This window comes from Mustela nigripes, chromosome 6 (genome assembly GCF_022355385.1).
Source record: "Mustela nigripes isolate SB6536 chromosome 6, MUSNIG.SB6536, whole genome shotgun sequence".
NCBI lineage: Eukaryota > Metazoa > Chordata > Mammalia > Carnivora > Mustelidae > Mustela > Mustela nigripes.
In genome coordinates, this window is record NC_081562.1 from 112505873 (window position 1) to 112525304 (window position 19432).

The following is a 19432-nucleotide window of genomic DNA, read 5'->3' on the forward strand; positions in this document are numbered from 1 at the left end:
TCACTCCAAGTGATGATTTCTTTTTTCTTTTTAAATTTTTTATTTATTTATCTGACAGAGAGAGAGAGAGATCACACATAGGCAGAGAGGCAGGCAGAGGAAGAGCAGGAAGCAGGCTCCCTACTGAGCAAAGAGAGCCCAATATGGGGCTCGATCCCAGGATTCTGGGATCATGACCTGAGCCAAAGGTAGACTGAGCTTAACCGACTGAGCCACCCGGGCACCCCCTCTCCAAGTACTGATTTCAGTAGGGCATCCAACATTGAGAACCAGCGGTTTTCAAGGTGTGGTCTCCAGACCAGCCAACCAGCATTGGCATTACCTAGGAATTTAGGAATGCAAATTCTCTGCTCCTTCCCTCCCCACCACTGTGACTGAGTGGGCCCTCAAGTGGTTCAAATGCACTTTAACGTTAGAAAAACTCTGGCATTAGAGGAATGCCAAAGGGGAACCAATCGCCTTTATTCAGGTAACGAGGGAGGCTTGAATCAAGCCGAGGACATGGAGAAGGCGTAGAGGGAAGGTCTGCCAGAGATGACCGGGGTTGAGTTTGATGTGGGATCCAGGAGTGAATCCTCAAGAAAAAATTCTTGAGATATTTTCAGGGCAAAAATGGTGATTCTATTAAGGCACAGGGACAGGAACATAGGCAGAAAGAGTCAGAAAGGGGTCATGAGAAGCCATTGAGTGATTGATAAACTTTTAAGTTGGGGGTAAGGGGTAGATACAAAGGAAGTTTCCAAAAGGATTTTCCTATGTTAAGACTTACAGGATCCTGGAAGCATGGCTATTGTCAAGCTGAGGTTGTTTTTTCCCCTCTAACAAGGCATTAACATTAAGACAGTTGGGAGTCCTGGAGAAATGTCAGACTCTGCCTGTCTCAAGTATTTGTCAAGGGGCTGCAAGTTGTGATATTTGATTTCATGTACATTTCTTTTGTCTTTGTTCTCCACATCAAGTTGACCCTATTTACTCATGGAAATGAAGATGAGCAGTGACAGAAATTGCCATCAACACAAATAATACCAAATAATTTTTCATTACGCCCTTATAATGATGCAACCATATATTGAGTACTTACCCTGTCCCAGGTGCTCTGCTAAGAATTTATACACCTTATCTCATTTTGACCTTTACAACAACCCCATGAGAGAGAAACTATTACGGCGAGAATGGTGAGTAAGGGACGGGCGGGGCAGGGTAGGAAGAAATAGGTAGGGGGCTGTGGGATCAGGCTCACAAAATTCCCAAAATGTGGAGGCATAAGGAAACCAGAGATAAGGGAACAAACCAAACCTTCCCTATCAGAGGTGGGGTCTTGTTCCAACAGTTACTTGTGACCAACAAAGGGTTCCTAGACCCTAAAAGGAAGTGAGCCACTGAAGGTGTTATCACTAGTCCTTATCAATGGTAAAATCAATAAAAATGTTAAAAGGATCAAGGTTCCCTGGTCAGCCTTCAATAAAAGAACAACCCTAAAAGCCCTCAGTGGCCTGTCCTGACCCTTCTCCCTCCTGAGAGAGTTTTCTGTAACCTCACTTAATAAACTCTTTACTCACTCTCCTTCGTCAGCAAGATTCATTCGACTCCATGAGACTAGATAGAACCTTGCTCTCCCACTTCACCCTGAAGCCAATCCTGATAGAGCCCCTGGTTCTCTCCCACCAAAAAAATAAAAATAAAAAAGACTGCATTTGTGCCTTGAAGGAGGCTTCACAGACCTGCTTTATGGTACCTGACCCTCTCTCCGACCCCTAGCCAAGTATGAACACAGTAGGAATGCTTCATCTGTCGGGAGAGAATTGGCGGGCCAGTGAGCCTCTCCTTCTGAGACTTGGGGGCAATGTCTCGCTTTCGCAGAGACCTGACATGCAGACTTCCAGGCAGAAGGGCCTTCCATCCTGGAGCAGCAAAGCCCCTTGTGACTTACATGGACCAGGGACTTGAGAACCTTATCTGGACCAGCCAAGGGGTGAACAATAGTCAGGAATGATTTGTTACCACCCTGTACACATCCCCGAGGAAGCCCAGAAATATTTAGGGAAAAAGTTCATAAAAGACTGACTTTTTACCGTCAGCTGGAGCTGATGGCCAATGAGAATCTCGTGTTATTAATGGGAATGATTCTAAAGTCCCACAGTGACTGAGCCTGAGAACTTCGGTATAATAAGGTAAAACATAACTTTAGTATAAAACTCACATTGTATTTGTTCTTGGTTCCCTGGGTCTCATGATGACATTTGTTGCAGCTCAGGTGCAATTTCTGTGGCTGGCTAGAGCAGCCATATTAAGCCTGTCCCAGCAGGTACAGCTCAGGTCTGACCACGTGGGAAGTGTCCACCCCCACGGTATTGCACTTCTCAGAAAGCCAAGGGCTTGCTACTGGTGTGTAATCACGTCCTCCAACTCCTATCGCCAAAGTTCTACTCTTGGGGCCTCAGGCTGCGTTCTTATATATTCCTATCGAGAGTGTAAATTGATAGACTCTCTATGATGGCAAATCTGGCAACTTTTTTCAAATGATAAAAGTATAGATTCTTTGATCCAGTAATTCCACTCCTAGGAAATTATCTTATAGATAATATGGAAGCATGTTTTTAATAGTAAAAGATTGACCATCAGTCGGGGACTGATTTAATCAATTATGGTACATCTTAAATTGGAATATGAAAGAATGAGGAAGTACTATAGCTCTTTAACATTGTAAAAGAGGAGGAAAAATTGTATATGTACAATATAAAAAGTTATATATATATAAACTATACTATATATTTATATACAGCATTATATATCTATACTTGATACACATACATATGATTTACTTGTTTTCTGCATGAAATATCTCTGGAAGGAAGCACAAGAAATGTGTAAGTTTGGTTTCCTCCAGAGGGAAATCTCAGTGGACTCAGGAACAGTTTTCACTGTGTGCCTTTGTGTATTCTGAATCACGTGAGTGAGTTACATACTATAAACAAATACTTCTAAATTGCATATTATCTTTGCTTCTGATGCAACAAGCAACACACCTCTAAATTTGCCAAGAACCTTCCCAGGACTTCTCCCTGCTTCTCTTCTGGTGGGCAGCATCAGAGAAGCCTTCCATGTAGAAAGGAACGTTAGATCCTGAACAAGACCACCCCATCTCGCAAAGTTAACCATGACCTCATTTCCTGTCGAGAATGAATAATTCTTTTTCATCCTTCCACTGTCCTTTTACTAAGTGTGAGCTTTGATGTCTAGGAATCTTTGGGTGGCACCAAGACCAGACAAGGAGCCTCTGGGGACGTCCCCATAGTACCCTGGCCTCTGCTCTTGGGCACTGTCCTGCCGCTGCCCATTGATCCATCTTCAACCCAGCCCAGCTCACCTGGAGGGTATTCAGACTCCATGGACCTTAACTTCCATTCCCCTATAATCCTATTAAGAGGACAAACGGGAGTGCACGTGGGTGGTTCAGTGGGTTAAAGCCTCTGGCTTCAGCTTAGGTCATGATCCCAGGGTCCTGGGGTCAAGCCCCACATCGGGCTCTCTGCTCAGTGGGGGACCTGCTTCCACCTCTCTCTCTGCCTGCCTCTCCGCTTACTTGTGATCTCTGTCTGTCAGGTAAATAAATAAACTCTTAAAAAAAAAAAAAAAGAGAGTACAAATTGGTACAATCACTATAGAGGACAATTAGCAATATTTTTCTGGTATTACAGTATCTTTTAAAATCATAAAAGTAACAGCTCCTCCCGACCAGCAGTTCTTAGACACTTAACCTAACACTAATCTGAGAATTCAAGCATGAATAGGAGTTATCCCTTCGTAACAGTAAATGAGCTTGTTCCGAGAGACGCTATTTGGAGCTCTGAGCTCTGAGAGAATCATGACTGTCCCACTCCATTTTTAATCTCCAGAAGTCAACACAGCCCCTCACAGCCACAGACATTCAATGAATATTTAAGTGGATAAATGACTGTACCCAAAAACGCAGATTTTCTTCATTATATGACATTTATTTTTAAAAGCCCAGCATGTTCTTCTTCCAAATGGGACAATTAACCAGTCCTATAATTTTGAAATGGCAAAGCAGAGCATCTCTGAAGCACTTCCTTTGTCGAAAACTGATACGTATTTATTACTGACATTTAGCTTTTTCTCCCACCACTCCCCACTAACAAGTATTTCTGAAGAAAATCCATTTCTGGCTAGATTTATCCTCATTTACATCAAATGCTCTTCAGACTACACTCAGTGGAGGAGTGTTCGATAAAGGTTAGGACAGTGGGAAAGGTGACAACCAAAGAATCAAGTAAATGCAGAGTTTTAATCAACAATTAGTCAGAACGGAGGAAGAGAGAAAGGAAACAGACGCCTCTTCCAACAGGCAGCGAAGAACTCTCACTGAGACTGAGAGTTGCGGAGAACACACAGAAGGGATTTCTTGTCCTTTTAGGCTTGTCCTTCCTAAACTACAGATCCATGGCCACATCCAAGCTAGAAAAAGTCTCAAGGTAGCACTGAACAGGTGAGCACAATAGGAAGACACTCACTAATACGGTCAGAACCAAAGCATTCCTGACTTTTCTGACTCATCTGGGAGGATACACCTTCCTCTCACTTAGCATCATTCTAGAATAAAATCCTTCTAAAGCACTTATCCTGCTAGATAAGCGGTGTTGCCTATGAATCTCATAAATGACAGTAGTGACAAATTTGCATTGAAGGGCCCTCTGAGAGCCAGCACCAGCCAGGCATCTAATGAAAACTGAACTGACCTGAAACCAAAGAGCCTTTCCCCACAGAACACTAGAATAAAACAATTATAGCAAATGCTGGCCCTGAACTTCAATACGTACTGTCTATAATAGCAACAACCTTTTTGCTCTCAGGACACATTCACACTCTAAAGGGAATACCATCAGTATTTGTCATAATAAACCTTAAAACAGGGAAATTCTAAAAATGTGTATTCATCCATTTAAAAATAAAAATAATAAACCCATTACCTCTTAACATAAATAACCATGCTTATGAAAAAACACTATATAATCCAAAACAAAAGTAAATTTAGAAAAAAGTGGCATTTTTTGTAGTGGTGCAAATCTTAATATTTAAGAGATTTCTTTTATAAATACCAAATCCAATTTCTTTTTTGGAAATGTGATTGGCAAATATTTTCTCCTGGTCTGTGTCCTGTCTTTTCATTCTCTTATTAGTGATCTTGAGATCAGAAGTTTTCAATCTTACTAAAGTTTGACTTAACATTTTTTTTTCTTTTATTGAATCATGATTTTGGCATTGTATCTTAGAAATCTTTGCCTAACTTTGCCAAATTCATAAGAAATTATTTCCTACATTTTCTCCTGGAGTTTTATAGTTTTGGGTTTTACATTTAGAAGTATGATTAATTTTGAGCTGATTTTTTAAAATGGTATAATGTAGTAGTTCTTTGTTGCAAATGGATATACAGTTTTTCCAGTAGCATTTGTTGAAAAGATGGTCTATTCTCCATTGAGCTGCATTTGCTCCTTTACTAAATATCCACTGATCAGATATGTATGGGTGAATTTCTGGACTCAGTTCTCTTCTATTAACCTATATGTCTATCTTTTCTCTAGAATCATATTCCTTTGATTACCATGGCTTTATTACTAACACTTGAAATCAATTACAGTGAGTCTTCTAACTTTGCTCTTCATTTTTAAATTTGGTTTGGCAATTGTAACTTCTTCTTTTTTTTTTTTTTTTTTTTTTTTTTTGGCAATTGTAACTTCTTAACATTTCATATACATTAGAACCGGCTCATTGATCTCTTAAAAAAAAAATCCTGCTGGGATTTTAATTGGAATTTTGTTGTTCAACTGGTCAATATAAAAAAAATTGACATCTTTACTACCTATAGTCTTCCAATCCATGAACATGGTATATCTGTACATTTATTAAGGCATTATTGCGTTCTATCATCAATGTTTTATAGTTGTCAACATATGCACTTCACATATAATTATTTCTATGTCTAAGTAGCTTTTTAAAAATTTTTGTCGTTGAAAATGGTACTCTTTAATTACTAATTGTTCATTTGCTAATATATAAAAATAATTAACCTTGCATGTTGACCTTGTATCTAGTGATTTTACTAAACTAACTTGTTTTCATGTAGATTGTCTGGGATTTTTAGTATAGAAATCATGACAGTTGTGAATATTGCTTTATTTATTCCCCTTTACTTTCTGCACGTTTTTCTTTTTTTTTTTTTAAGATTTTATTTATTTATTTGACAGACAGAGATCACAAGCAGGCAGAGATGCCTCTCTGCAGAGAGAGAGGGGGAAGCAGGTTCCCCACCGAGCAGGGAGCCCGATGCAGGGCTCAATCCCAGGACCCTGGATCACGACCTGAGCCGAAGGCAGAGGCTTTAGCCTACTAGCCAACCAGGCATCCCTGTATGTTTTTATTTCTTTACTTTGACTTGTTGTGCTTGAATTATTCTAATACAATTTTGAATAAGAAGACTGACAGAAGATATCCTTTGTTCACCATCTTAAAGGAAAGCATTCAGTTTCTCACCATGAAATATAATGTTGACATAGATGGCATTTATTAGGTTGAAGTAGTTCCCTTCTGTTACTAGTTTGCTGAGAGTTTTTAATTATGAAGAAATGCTGAATTTTGTCAAAGGGTTTTTCTGAATCTATTAAAATGATCTGATGGTTTTTCTTCTTTAGTCTGTTGATATGGTAAATTGACGGATTTTCAAATGTCAAACCAGCCTTTCATTCCTAGGCTAAATTCTACTTGGCCATGATGTAATACCCTTTTAAAAATATTGTTGGATTTGATTTGCTAGTATTTGAAGATTTTTGCATCTATATTACTAAGGGATATTAGTTTGTAGTTGTTTTTTCTTGTAGGATTTATAGAGTGAATTGGAGGTTTGTTCTCCACAGGGCTGGGACCAGGGTTAGACATCTAGGTACAAAAAATTCTACACCACAAAAAATTAGGGGATTTATAAAGGAACCACAACAACAACAAAAAATCAACACATTTTCAAGAGTCAAAGTAATCATTGGAACTAGACGTGCATATAACATGGATGTTGGAACTACTAGAATTTAAAGTAAATGAATAAAATGTTAAGGGCTCTAGGGGAAAAGACAGGTGACATTACATGATCAGATGGGGAACTTTAACAGTGAGATATAGGCTATAAGAACAAACCAAATGGAAATGTAAGAAATACAAAAGCATGGTAACCGTGATGAAGGATGCTTTTCACAGAGCTGAATATAGCCAAGGAGAGAGTTTATTTCCCAGAGTTTGGCATCACTTATAGTTTGCCTCCCTCTCAATTTTCATCTTATTTTCCATTCCTATTTTTGTAGAGAAAAGTATTTTTCCTGCAATCTTGAAAGATAATTTTCCTGGTTTTAGAATTCAGCATTAACAGTTTTCTTCCCCAGTACTCTAAAGATGTCTCCCTGTTGTCTTCTGAGTTACATATTTTGTTTAGGACAGCAGAGATGCAGGTAAATGATATCTGTGTCTGAAGACACCTAGACCTCTGTGCTAATCTTTTATTGGGGGGGAGGGGAGTGAGTACTTTGAGGTAGGGTTTGGGATTTGTTGTTGCTATGGTTACCCTCAGTGTACACGAGCCTCTAATTCCTCTAACATCATCTGTGTAGGGGCAGAAGCTGGATTGTCAGTGTTTACTCCTGTCTGCTCCTCCCTCGGTTTCACTTCTTCTTTTGCATCTGCACCTTGGAGAAGACCTCTCTCCACATTCATGACCTTGCCCAGCAGTAGACGTACTGCTTGTTCCTTTACTGCTTGCTAGCTTTATAGTGGTGGGCACAGGGAAGTGTTCTCTGTTGGTCTGGTCCAGCTTTGGTCTTAGATGGGCCTCAGGGCTGGGGTCTGCTCAGTGACTCTGCCTTTCCCTTAGTGATAGGGAACTTCTATGGAGCTGGACCCAGCACATTTCCCTGCCCTCTTCTATCAGTGTAGAGTTTTTGTCCTGTGGGTGCAGTAAAACAAAGGATTGGTGTCTTTCCCATAGTGGTTTCTCCAAGCCTCCATCAAGAAATAGGCTTTCTCCATATCTCACTCTGCCTGGTCTTTCTCATGATCACCCAGTCAGGCTCAAGAAAGAGTCTATAATCATCTCTCCTTGGAGGTTGCTATGGTCTGAGTTTTTGTGGCACCCCAAAATTCATAGGTTGAATGGTTAGACACTGGTCAAAGTGGGGCCTTTGGAAGGTGCTTAAGTCGTGCTCGCTTCGGCAGCACATATACTAAAATTGGAACGATACAGAGAAGATTAGCATGGCCCCTGCGCATGGAAGGTGCTTAAGTCATGAGAGTGGGGCCCTCATTAACGGGATTAGTGTCTTGACAAAAGAGAGAGACACCAGAGAGCTCCCTCATTTTTTAGACCATGTGAGGACAAAAGTATCAGCTATGAGCCAGAAAAAGGGCTCTTACGAGAGTGTGACCATACTGGTACCTTGATCTTGAACTTTCCAGACTCTAGTACTGTGAAAAATAAATGTTTATTGTTTATAAGCCACTGAGTCTGTGGTATCCTGTTAAAGCTGCTGAAACACACACAGACAGAAGTACCTGTTTTTGTTAGATTAGATCTCTATATTCTAAGCAGAAGCTGGAAGTCTCTTAATTTGGATTTAATTTGCATTTTTCTGATGATTAATACTGATGACAACTTTGCCAACCTCATATTACCACTTTTATATCTTGTTTTGTGAAATGTCTTTTGAAGGCTTTTGCCAATTTTTACTGGGTTTTGTTTTCACTGTAGAGTTGTAGGCATTGTTTATGTATTCTAGACCTATACCCTTTGTCAAATATATATTTTGCGAATTTTTTTCCAGTCTATGACTTACCTTTTCATTTTCTTAACAATGTCTTTTGAGGGCACCTGAGTGGCTCAATGGATTAAGCCTCTGCCTTTGCCTCAGGTCACAATCTCAGGGTCCTGGGATCGAGCCCCACATCAGGCTCTCTGCTTGGAGGGGAACCTGCTTCCCCCCTCTCTCTGCCTGCCTCTCTGCCTACCTGTCATCTCTCTCTCTCTGTATGTCAAATAAATAAATAAAAATCTTTTTAAAAAATGGCTTTTGAGAAGCAGATTTTTTTCTTTTCAGATTTTATTTATTTATTTGAGAGAGTAAAAGAAAGCATGAGAAGGAAGGTCAGAGGGAGAAGCAGACTCCCCACAGATCCCGATGCAGGACTTCATCTGAGGACTCTGGGATCATGAGCTGAGTTGAAGGCAGTCACTTAACCAACTGAGCTATCCAGGTGCCCATAAACAGATTTTTTTCAACTTTAATTCAGTGTACCTATTTTTCCATTATGGTTTATGCTTTTTGGTTCCTAAGAAATCTTTGTCCAATATAAGTTCATAAAGATAGTCTCCCATGTTTATTTATAGAAACATCATATTACAAGCTTTTATGTTTAGGTTTATGGGACATATAAAAATCTTTTTTGTGTGTCTGATGGGAGGTAAGAGTTGAAGTTAATTTTTCTCCAATTATCTAGTTGCTCCAGCACCATGTGTTGAGGAGATCTGCCCTCCCATTGAACTGACTTTGTGTGTTTGTCAAAAATCAGTTGGCCATATATGTGCGGGTTCATTTCTAAACTCTACCTACTGTGCCATTGATCTAGTTTTTGATTCATAACATCTAGTATTACAGCTTTACAGTAAGTCTTGAACCTAGTAGTGTTAAGTTCTTAAACTTTGTTCTTCTTTTCAAGATTGTTTTAACTATTCTAGGCCCTTTGCCTTTTCAAAGAAAATCCTTGCTGGGGCTTTTTATTGGATTTGTACTGATCCAGTAAATCAACTTGGGAAGGATTTAAGTCTATTTCCTAGCTAACGCTATAGAAAGAGCCTAAAAACAGTGATCCCCTATAGCAAGAGGCATATCTGGAGTTCTCCACTATAGACATTTTTTTAAAGATTTATTTATTTATTTGAGAGAGAGAAAGAGAGAGAATGAGAACATGCGTGCAAGCAGGAGGAGGGGCAGAGGGAAGGAATATCCAAGTAGACTCCTACTGAGCACAGTGTCTGAGGCAGGTTGGCTCGACCTCATGACCCCTAGATGATGACCTGAGCTGAAAGCAAGAGTTGGACACTCAGCTGCTGAGTCCCCCACACGGTCCCACTAAATATCGTTTCGAAACACCATTCCCCACTAAAAAGAACCAGGGCTGCTTGGAAAAACGTTTGATCCCAGTCCTCTGATAGTGAAATTATAAGCCTATAATATCGTCTTACCAGAAAGTAAGGATGTATTTTTTAAAAAAAAGAAAAGAAACTAATAGGGAGATGTCAAAAGACCCAGGAGCTAGCCTGAAGGACCACCATTGGACACAATTTGAATAACTCAAGAATAAAAAAATATATAGTAATGGATAATAACGCCGGGAATTTAAAAAAGAATCTCTAAGTCTGTGCTGCTTTGCACATGGGAGTGGACGAGAGGGAGCAACGAAAAATGAGCGAGAGGGAGGAAGAAAGGTGGAAAGCTGAGGGTGGGGCGTCCTTCTCCACTGAGAAATGCCAGCCAATAAAAGTGGAACAAATTAAAGATTTAGGAAGTCACTGTTTTCATCCTCTATGATAAGATTTATCAGATGGTGTCAGTCAATGCTGAAACCACTGAGCGAAATGTTACCAGGAAACAAGATATTCACGAGCTCTCAAAATATCAACACAGATTACTTATTGACTAGAAAGAGGGAAAGGGGCTTTACAATCAAGAACACTAGGAAAACCATGTTGACGAAGTGATCAAAAGTCATAGAAGCAGTGATGGAACAAGTTGTTATCACACACTTCTTTTTTTTTTTTTAAAGATTTTATTTAAGTATTTGACAGAGCTCACAAGTAGGCAGAGAGGCAGGCAAAGAGAGAGGAAGGGAAGCAGGCTCCCTGCTGAGCAGAGACCCCGATGCAGGGCTCGATCCCAGGACCCTGGGATCATGACCTGAGTGGAAGGCAGAGGCTTTAACCCATTGAGTCGCCCAGGTGCCCCTGTCACACACTTCTTGATGTGATGCTGTAGGAAGGTACATCATGTCATCAATGTGCTATTCTTGTCAGAAGTGTTTAACCTAAATCAAACACAAGGAAACTGATCCAGCATGTGGGGCATTTTACAAGATATGTGGCTTGGATTGTGTAACACACACAATGTTAACAACTGGTTAACTTAGGTAAATTGTATACCAGTGTTCATGGAGCTCTGATTTCTACTTTTCGGGAGATATAGAAAATTTTCCAAGATATAAAAGGTTCAGGTTCAAAGAGAGTGCATAAGGAGTCATTTGGGCAACACTGCGTTTTACACAAGGGATGGTGGTGTTATCCTCGTGGCAGAGCCCTGGACACACTGGCCACGTCTTCAGTAACAAGCTCGAATGTTTGAAAAACAGCCTGGGAGAGAAGGATGAGCAGTTGTGAATGCATGATGAATTACTGTTGGGGGAAATCTCATTTTCACCTCTGAGCTGGAGCAGTTAGACTCTAGAAAAAAGTGATGTTCTCATTAGCAGCCCAGGTTCGGCTCAGATGGCCACGTGTTGTACACGGCATGGCACCAGCAGTCTCCCTGCAGACAACAGTTCCTGAGCGAGTGCCTGCTGCTTACCAAGATGACTGTTCCAACCTCTCTCTCCCAAGGGGGAGCGGGAGGGGTGTGTGCCACGCAGCGAGCCATCCGCCTGATACACAGAGTGTGAAATGAAGTGAAGAATGTCGTTATCCCCATAACAGTGCAAAAGTGAGTCTCGGATGAGCAAAAAGGGAAGTAGGCTTTTAAATGTTTGAAAAAGTGTGGTGGGTATGGGGAGATGGCAGAATATAAAGTAACGTCTATTCTATGACCGCAAATCCATGGAACCCAGTTTCTCAGGCTCCAAATCCAGGTGCCCGCGCCCTTGTCGGAAGAACAGGGGACCCACGGTGCCACACTGACCCCCAGACCCGAGGAGCTATTTCTGGGGGTGTCTTATGTGAACTCCTGAAGAGGACATTTTCTCCTTTCATTTCCAGTCCCCCACCAGGATCACACAGATGCCCTTCCCAAAGCTACTGACCCCGATGGGACCAAAGTGACATCATTCCCCTCAGCTTTCACTGGGGTAAAGGTAAGGTGTGTTCCACAAAGAGTTAAAAGCTGGTCATTTCTATTCTTCTTGGAGGCTCACCTCCCATTCAATCACCTGACTCCTCAAACTTATCTACAAATGTTTTCCTATAAGAAAGCCATTTATTGGTGCTCCCATCACTGCTCTTCTTGCCCGAGACTCTTGTTAAAATGCACGTTCTGGTTCGTTAGGACTGGGGTGAGAGCTGAGACCCTGCACTTGTCTAGAAAGCTCCTGGGGATGCTGAGGCTGCTGGTCCAGCGACCACGCTTTGAGCAGGAGGCTCGCATAGTACTTAGTACTAAGTCCTATTTACTTAGCACCTACGTTCCTCATACTTAGCAGATATCCAGTAAACACACTCGGGACGGGGTGGGGGAATGACTGCATCTAGGGATGTTTTGACAATAGTAGAATAAAGCAGAAAAGCTTTATCAAAACATCTGCTTTTCTTCCCACTCCTGAGCCTCTTTTTTCTTGGAGTAAAAAAGCTGGGGCATTCTTAGACAGAAGCAGAACTGGCAAAGGCGGGTTTGTAAGAAAGCACCTCACGAATTGAGGGGCTCTCCATTCTGCCTGATGATCCAGCATCCTAGGCAGAGCGTGATGCCCCTGCTTCTAGCAGTTTCCATCCCCACCTACAGAGCAGTTGTCGCTCAAAGTCATAGATTTACCCACTGTTGACTCTCCCCTACTTTCCCTATCTTGAATACATACGTACAAGCAAACGCCTTTTAATTTAAATGGCTCCTTCTGCCTCTATAATGAAAATGAGCTGTTTGAGTTTACATTACCCAAAGCAAAGGATCAGCGGTATTCCCCGCCTTCTAACCTAGCCTCAGACCTACATAAAGCAAGACACACATTCTTCATCCTTCTTCGACTATTAGAGATAAAATGTCATCTCAATGTGATCTGACTCCCTGCATTTGTCTTTTTGAATAAATATCTAAAAATCTCTCATTTTTATTTCATTTCAATAATATGATCTTCAGTTATACACACGTCTAAAACACTCACTCACTCTCAAGGCTAAGTTCTGTTCCCTCCTCGCGGTTGGAAAGGCAGCACCATCTGGCTTAGCTACAGAGACGACCCTCAAAAATGTTTGTGGCCAGAGGGCTGAGCTCTTGCAGTAACCTGTGTGCGACTCCATCTAAGTGACTGAACTAAAGTATAAAGTTTCTTGGGCCAAACTGTCTATGATTCTAGAAAAGTTCACAGAAGCAAAAGCACTTAAAATACCTAAAGAATAGAGTGTCTGTTCAGGCCTATGTGATTGACTGTGATGGTGTGTGTGTGTGTGTGTGTACACTCAATGTTCAGCCTCATTTATGCATATACAAAAACTATATACATATATATAATGTGTATATGTCATATACATGCATATAAATTATACACATATATGTTATATATATTGCAACGTATATAAATATTAATTTTTGCTATATGTATACACTTATATACATATGTGTATGTAAAATTTTGCTAATTCTACCTTGTTCTAGATTTAACACAGGTCTAGGAGTCACATGGCGTGCATTTCCTCACTCTGCCATGGATTTCCAGTGTAATCCTCAAGAAGAATTATACACACCACACACACACACACACCCCCCAGCACCAGCAACAACACTGCACCCACCAGATTTCTGCTTCCATTGGCCCGATCCGTCTTAAGCAGCAGCATTTTCAGGCCTGGGGCTTAGAAGGGTTGTTGGGTTTGGATTTTTCCTTCATTTTATTTGTTATGATAGTAAGAGCTGGGTTTTAAACAAAATTAGGTACAAAGCCCAGTACAGAAAACAAAAGTCGACACTGTGGTTAAAGCAGGGAAAGCAATCTGAAACCCTACCTTCCCAGTCACCCTTCACTCCCACGCCCCTCCTGCCCATTAAGAAACAGCCCAACATTTCAGCACGCTAGCGGAGCCATCATTTTGTCAAGGCTCTCTTCCACTCCAGGAGACTTTGCTCCCTTTTTCCCATGGGGTGAGGGGGAAGTCTAAGAGCTTCTAAACCAAGAAAATGTTGACCCTCAAAAATTCTTATTCATGAAACCTCTTTTTGTCAGCTGGAATCACATTGAGAAAAGAAAGCTACACCTTCCTCCCTAGGAAGCCTTCCAAGAGGAGTGACCATTTCTCTCTCCCGTCTTCTTCAGATGAAGCCGCGCCCATTGATTTGGCTCTTATGCTGACTTTCAGGTCTCTCATCCCCTCATGCTGCCTCTTCATTCAGTTTATCAACATCACTTTAAATATGTAACACAAAACCCAGTGACTTTCTCCACAGATGCGGGTCTTCAGCAGCACTCTCAAATGAGATGAGCATTGTGGTTTCCACTATCCTGCTCCCCGGAGCTTCCCTCTCTCGGAGTGGACACCAGAACTTGAAGCATTAGTAAGCGTCAGACTGTGCCAGGAAAAATATCCTACCCGTTCAGGATCTCTGGGGGATACCTTGGCAAATATCCATTTTTGTATTCATCGTGCAATTCTGGAAACCGAGCTCCATTTTGTTTCTTTGCTCATTGTGGAAGCAGGTTGGTGATGCTTAGATTTTGGTTTTCAGTCTGTGGCGAACACACAGTCCTGAGTCCTTGTCCACTGGTCCCAGCCTCCGTGCTCTTTGCAGAGGATAAGGATTAGGATATTCCATTAAAAGGTCTTCCCTCTGTGACAGAGAATTTCCTCCATGTTATCTCCACTCTACCATCCAAACAATCAATATTTGCTGTGTAGAGAACAGTACAGACTCTTCACCACAGTATAGGAAGGAAATTAATTGCTCTGCAGCCAGATGGGATTTGTTTATGTATGTATGTATTTAAGTTTCTTTCTTTCTTCCTTTCTTCCTTTCTTCCTTCCTTCCTTCCTTCAAGAGATAATTCCTACCAACACACACCTGAATCCCCTATACAGATGGGTTCTGCTGTCCTGTTGGACTCAGGAGAAGCAGCAAGAGAATGCTGATTTAAGGAACAGTGGTATCTTCATTTTAAGGAGCACAGACCACTACCAGTAAAATAATATTTATATTTATAATATTTAATATAATTATGTATTAGCTACCTATCTGAATCATTTAGTTAACATACCATTATAGTAAGCCCTATATGAGAAAAAAATAGATAAAATAACATACAGCCAGGGGCTCCTGGGTGGCTCAGTGGTTTGGGCTGCTGCCTTCATCTCGGGTCATGATCTCGGGGTCCTGGGATCGAGCCCCGCATCGGGCTCCCTGCTCTGCAGGAAGCCTGCTTCCCTCTCTCTCTCTCTCTCTCTCTGCCTGCCTCTCTGCCTACTTGTGATCTCTGTCTGTCAAATAAATAAATAAATAAAATCTTTAAAAAAAAAAAATAACATACAGCCAAATGGGATCTCTGACGAAGGGACGGAGAGTTTACCCAACAACGGTCTCGCTCCCACACATCTATGTAATAGGTGTAGTGCACTAATATCTATTGATTATTATTTTTCCCTCACGATCACATGTTTTTCTTTCCCCATATCCTATTTAATTGGTTGGCCTGGCCTGCTGTCAGTTACTCAGGGGAGGGATGAGACAGGCAGGTAAGTGAGAAGTTTTCTTGGCTTTGATTTCCAAAGACCCAAGCATAAAAGGGAACAGAGGGGACTTCTAGCATAAAACAAGTGTTTGAGAGAATGACAAATAGTCACAATAAAGGTCTCCCTTACAAAAATGTCACTAGGTTAAGAGCAGGGCATGGGTGGAAGGCAGAGGGGGAGAGGAGGGGCAGGGGTGAGAACAGAAAGGTTGGGGGGTGCAATATGAAAGGGATAGGCATGAAGGCAAAGAGCCACCAGCAACCCAGGCTCAGTGCCCGCGGGCCCCGGGCAACCTCCTCCCAGCCCCTAGCGCCACACAGCTGCCTCTCCCCCCTCCGCTCTGCTGGCTGGTAGAAACAACATTCTAACCTGAGACTTAGTGTTAAAAAAAAAAAAAAAAAGATTTATTCATTTATTTGAGAAACAGAGAGAGAGAATCTTCAGCAGACTCCCCACTGAGTGCAGAGCCCGACCTGGGGCTTGACCCCAGGACCCCGAGATCATGACCTGAGCTGAAACCAAGAGTCAGATGCTTAACCGACTGAGCCACCAGGCATCCCGAGACTTAGCCATTTTCACCTGATCTAGAAAGTGAAGATTGCTGGACATACCCCGGATTCTTAAAACATGCATCTCAGCCCTTTTCTCTATTATACTGGAAAAATATTTGAAGAAAAGAAACTGACTAAAAGTATAAACTTTTTAAAGATTCTTGAAAGATCATTTCAGAAAACTTTCACACTACCCCCAGCGGTGTTGGGAAAATGTTCAGCCTCATTAAACGAAGAAAAGCAAATTAAAACAAACAGGATAAACATTTTTGTAATATTCAAAGCTGATAAGGGTAATGAAGAGATGTGTTCCCTCATGCACGGTGACGGTACTGGCTGAAGTTAATAGACTTTTTATTTCAGTTGCCAAGAAGAAATGGAGGAAATTTACATCTTTAAGCACCTTTCTTAGGCTAGGTACTGTGCTAGGGTGATAATACACATGACCTCACGTAATGTCACTATATCCAACGGGGGGGAGGGATTGATGAGTAACCACATTTTTAAAGAAGAAAAAAAAAAAAAAACTAAGTGAAATTAGTTTGAATAATATAGTTTGAATAAGGGAATAGTTTGAATAATATATTTTACCTAACCCAATATATCCAAAATGTTATTTCAACACATAAGATTATAAAAAATTGATGAGATCTTTACACCGTTCAATACTAAGTCATTGAAATAGAGTGTGTGTTTCACACTCAGAGCCCACCTTGATGGAGATTAAACACGTTTCAAGGGTTTGATAGCTACAGGTGGCTAGGAGCGCCCACACAGGACGGCGCAGAGTTGGAGAGGCCAAATTTTCTCTGAAGGACTGTGATAAGGAGCTTTCCGTATAGACCCGCATTTAGCACAGCCTTCCAAATCACAGGGGGACACTCTACAACTGTGACCTACTTTCACCGAGCCGTTCGCTTCTCACAAGGACCCAGTTTGGCTCTTGAGGCATTTCTACATTGATTTATCTATCCCATAGAAAGATTTTTGCGGGCATCTCAGTTCTAAAACTACCTTTGAGGGGCGCCTGGGTGGCTCAGTGGGTTAAGCCGCTGCCTTCGGCTCAGGTCATGATCCCAGGGTCCTGGGATCGAGTCCCGCATCGGGCTCTCTGCTCGGCAGGGAGCCTGCTTCCTCCTCTCTCTCTGCCTGCCTCTCTGCCTGCTTGTCATCTCTCTCTGTCAAATAAATAAATTAAAAAAATCTTTAAAAAAAAAAAAAATAAAAATAAAACTACCTTTGAGAGGCTCCAAGCCCCTCTTGTCTGGTCCCACGTAGATGTTAAAACCAATGTCCCTGACTCCTAGGCCTGGCAGTCACCCCCCGAGGTGCATGTGGCATCCACTTATGTGTTTGTAATTTGATTTTTAGTCCCTTTGTGTCTTGGTGCCAGAAGACGCTCTCCAACCCCCCTTCCTCCTTGCGAGCTCAGAAATGCATTTTTTAATTATTTTTTTTAAGATTTTATTTATTTATTTGACAGAGAGAGAGAGATCACGAGCAGGCAGAGAGGCAGGCAGAGAGAGATGGAAGCAGGCTCCCTGTTGAGCAGAGAGCCCGATGCGGGGCTCGATCCCAGGACCCTCAGATCATGACCTGAGCCAAAGGCAGAGGATTAACCCACTGAGCCATCCAGCACCCCTGATTTTTTTTTTTTAAATCCAGAATTTCCATACGGCCAGAGTTGGAGGTTTGGGGTCATTGTAGTCTGCCTTCCTTACCCGAGTCATGAGGGCTTCTCTGTCGTACTTTCTGTTCTACCACGAGAGAGGCAGAAAGAAAGAGGGAAGTTGTTAGGAGGGAAATTCTCGCTGTCCTGCTTCTGGCTTCCTGTTTCCATTCATTCATTCGGCACATGGAGCTGGTCCTTGTGATTCGCGGATTCCGTACCGCAGTTTGTTCCCCGTATTATAAATGTTGTAGGCACTTGAAAGAACACGTGCATGATTTTCTGTATATTATGTTTGGTCATCCTGAAGAAACTTTCCAGGTGGGAGACACTGACTGCTTTCCTGGGGCTGGGCAGTCCTTCGAGATAGGACACCTGTGGTCTGCAAACTACCCAGTCCTGAGCCAGGCCTCTCCATGGGGTCTGTGGACCACAGGAGGCAACGTCCCTCTGCTTTCGTCATCCCAGGGCTGGGGGCCAAGTGATCGGGACGCACCTACAGCCCAGAGCCTTCGCTATCTTGTCTTTCCTTTCTTGAAGAAACCCCAAAAAAGGCCATGGCTAAGCATTCTCCTTGCTCCAGCTTCCTGCCTCCTAACTCCCTACAGCTTCTCCATGTGGCCCTGTATGGTGGCCGTGTCTCCCATCTGCAGGACCTCTGCGTATAATAAACTTCGCTTTTCTGAGTCCTTCCTGCCTCTCCTCCTACAGCTGCACCTGACCGACCAGCTTATAAAAGAAGACAAAACACTTACTTGGGGGGCCTGGTTGGCTCAGTCAGTTAAGCATCTGCCTTCGGTTCAGGTCAGGGTCCCAGGGTCCTGGCATTGAGCCCTGAGTATGGCTCCCCGCTCAGCAGGGAGGCTGCTTCTTTCTCTCCCTCTGGCCCTCTCCTTACTTGTGTGTTCTCTCTCTCTCAAATAAATAAAATGTTAAAAAATAAACCACTTACTTACTACAACTTACTTGTAGTAATTTTACCCAAAATTAATACCCGTGGGCCTTTCGGGGTCATTCAGGCACATGTGTCTGGGCAGAGGGGTGAAAGGTTTGAGTCCCCCAATGCACACGCTCCTGTCTCAGGTTGAGCAAGGCGACACTACCTCCTGCGTTTAGCTCCCCTGCTGCAAAGGCATGCCCTTTTTGCAACATATTTACTGCTGCATGTTAGCATACGTGTGCTTTTTGTTGTTGATTTTGCTGTTTAAAACGGCACATATCATCCGGGAAATACAAATCAAAACCACCATGAGATATCACCTCACACCAGTCAGAATGGCTAAAATCAACAAGTCGGGAAATGACAGATGCTGGCGAGGATGCGGAGAAAGGGGAACCCTCCTACACTGTTGGTGGGAATGCAAGCTGGTGCAGCCACTCTGGAAAACAGCATGGAGGTTCCTCAAAATGTTGAAAATAGAACTGCCCTATGACCCAGCAATTGCACTACTGGGTATTTACCCTAAAGAT

The 19432-nt window shown here is 42.2% G+C and overlaps 1 protein-coding gene and 1 non-coding gene across 2 annotated transcripts in view; one reads left to right on the top strand and one right to left on the bottom strand.

The window, feature by feature from the left end:
* Positions 1-19432, bottom strand: part of LOC132020017 (prostaglandin F synthase 1-like) — a 147081-nt gene that overhangs the window by 87202 nt on the left and 40447 nt on the right. The gene's annotated exons all lie outside the window — the stretch shown is intronic.
* Positions 8256-8363, top strand: LOC132020984 (U6 spliceosomal RNA). The gene has a single exon (XR_009405174.1). It is a non-coding gene; the product is annotated as a U6 spliceosomal RNA (small nuclear RNA).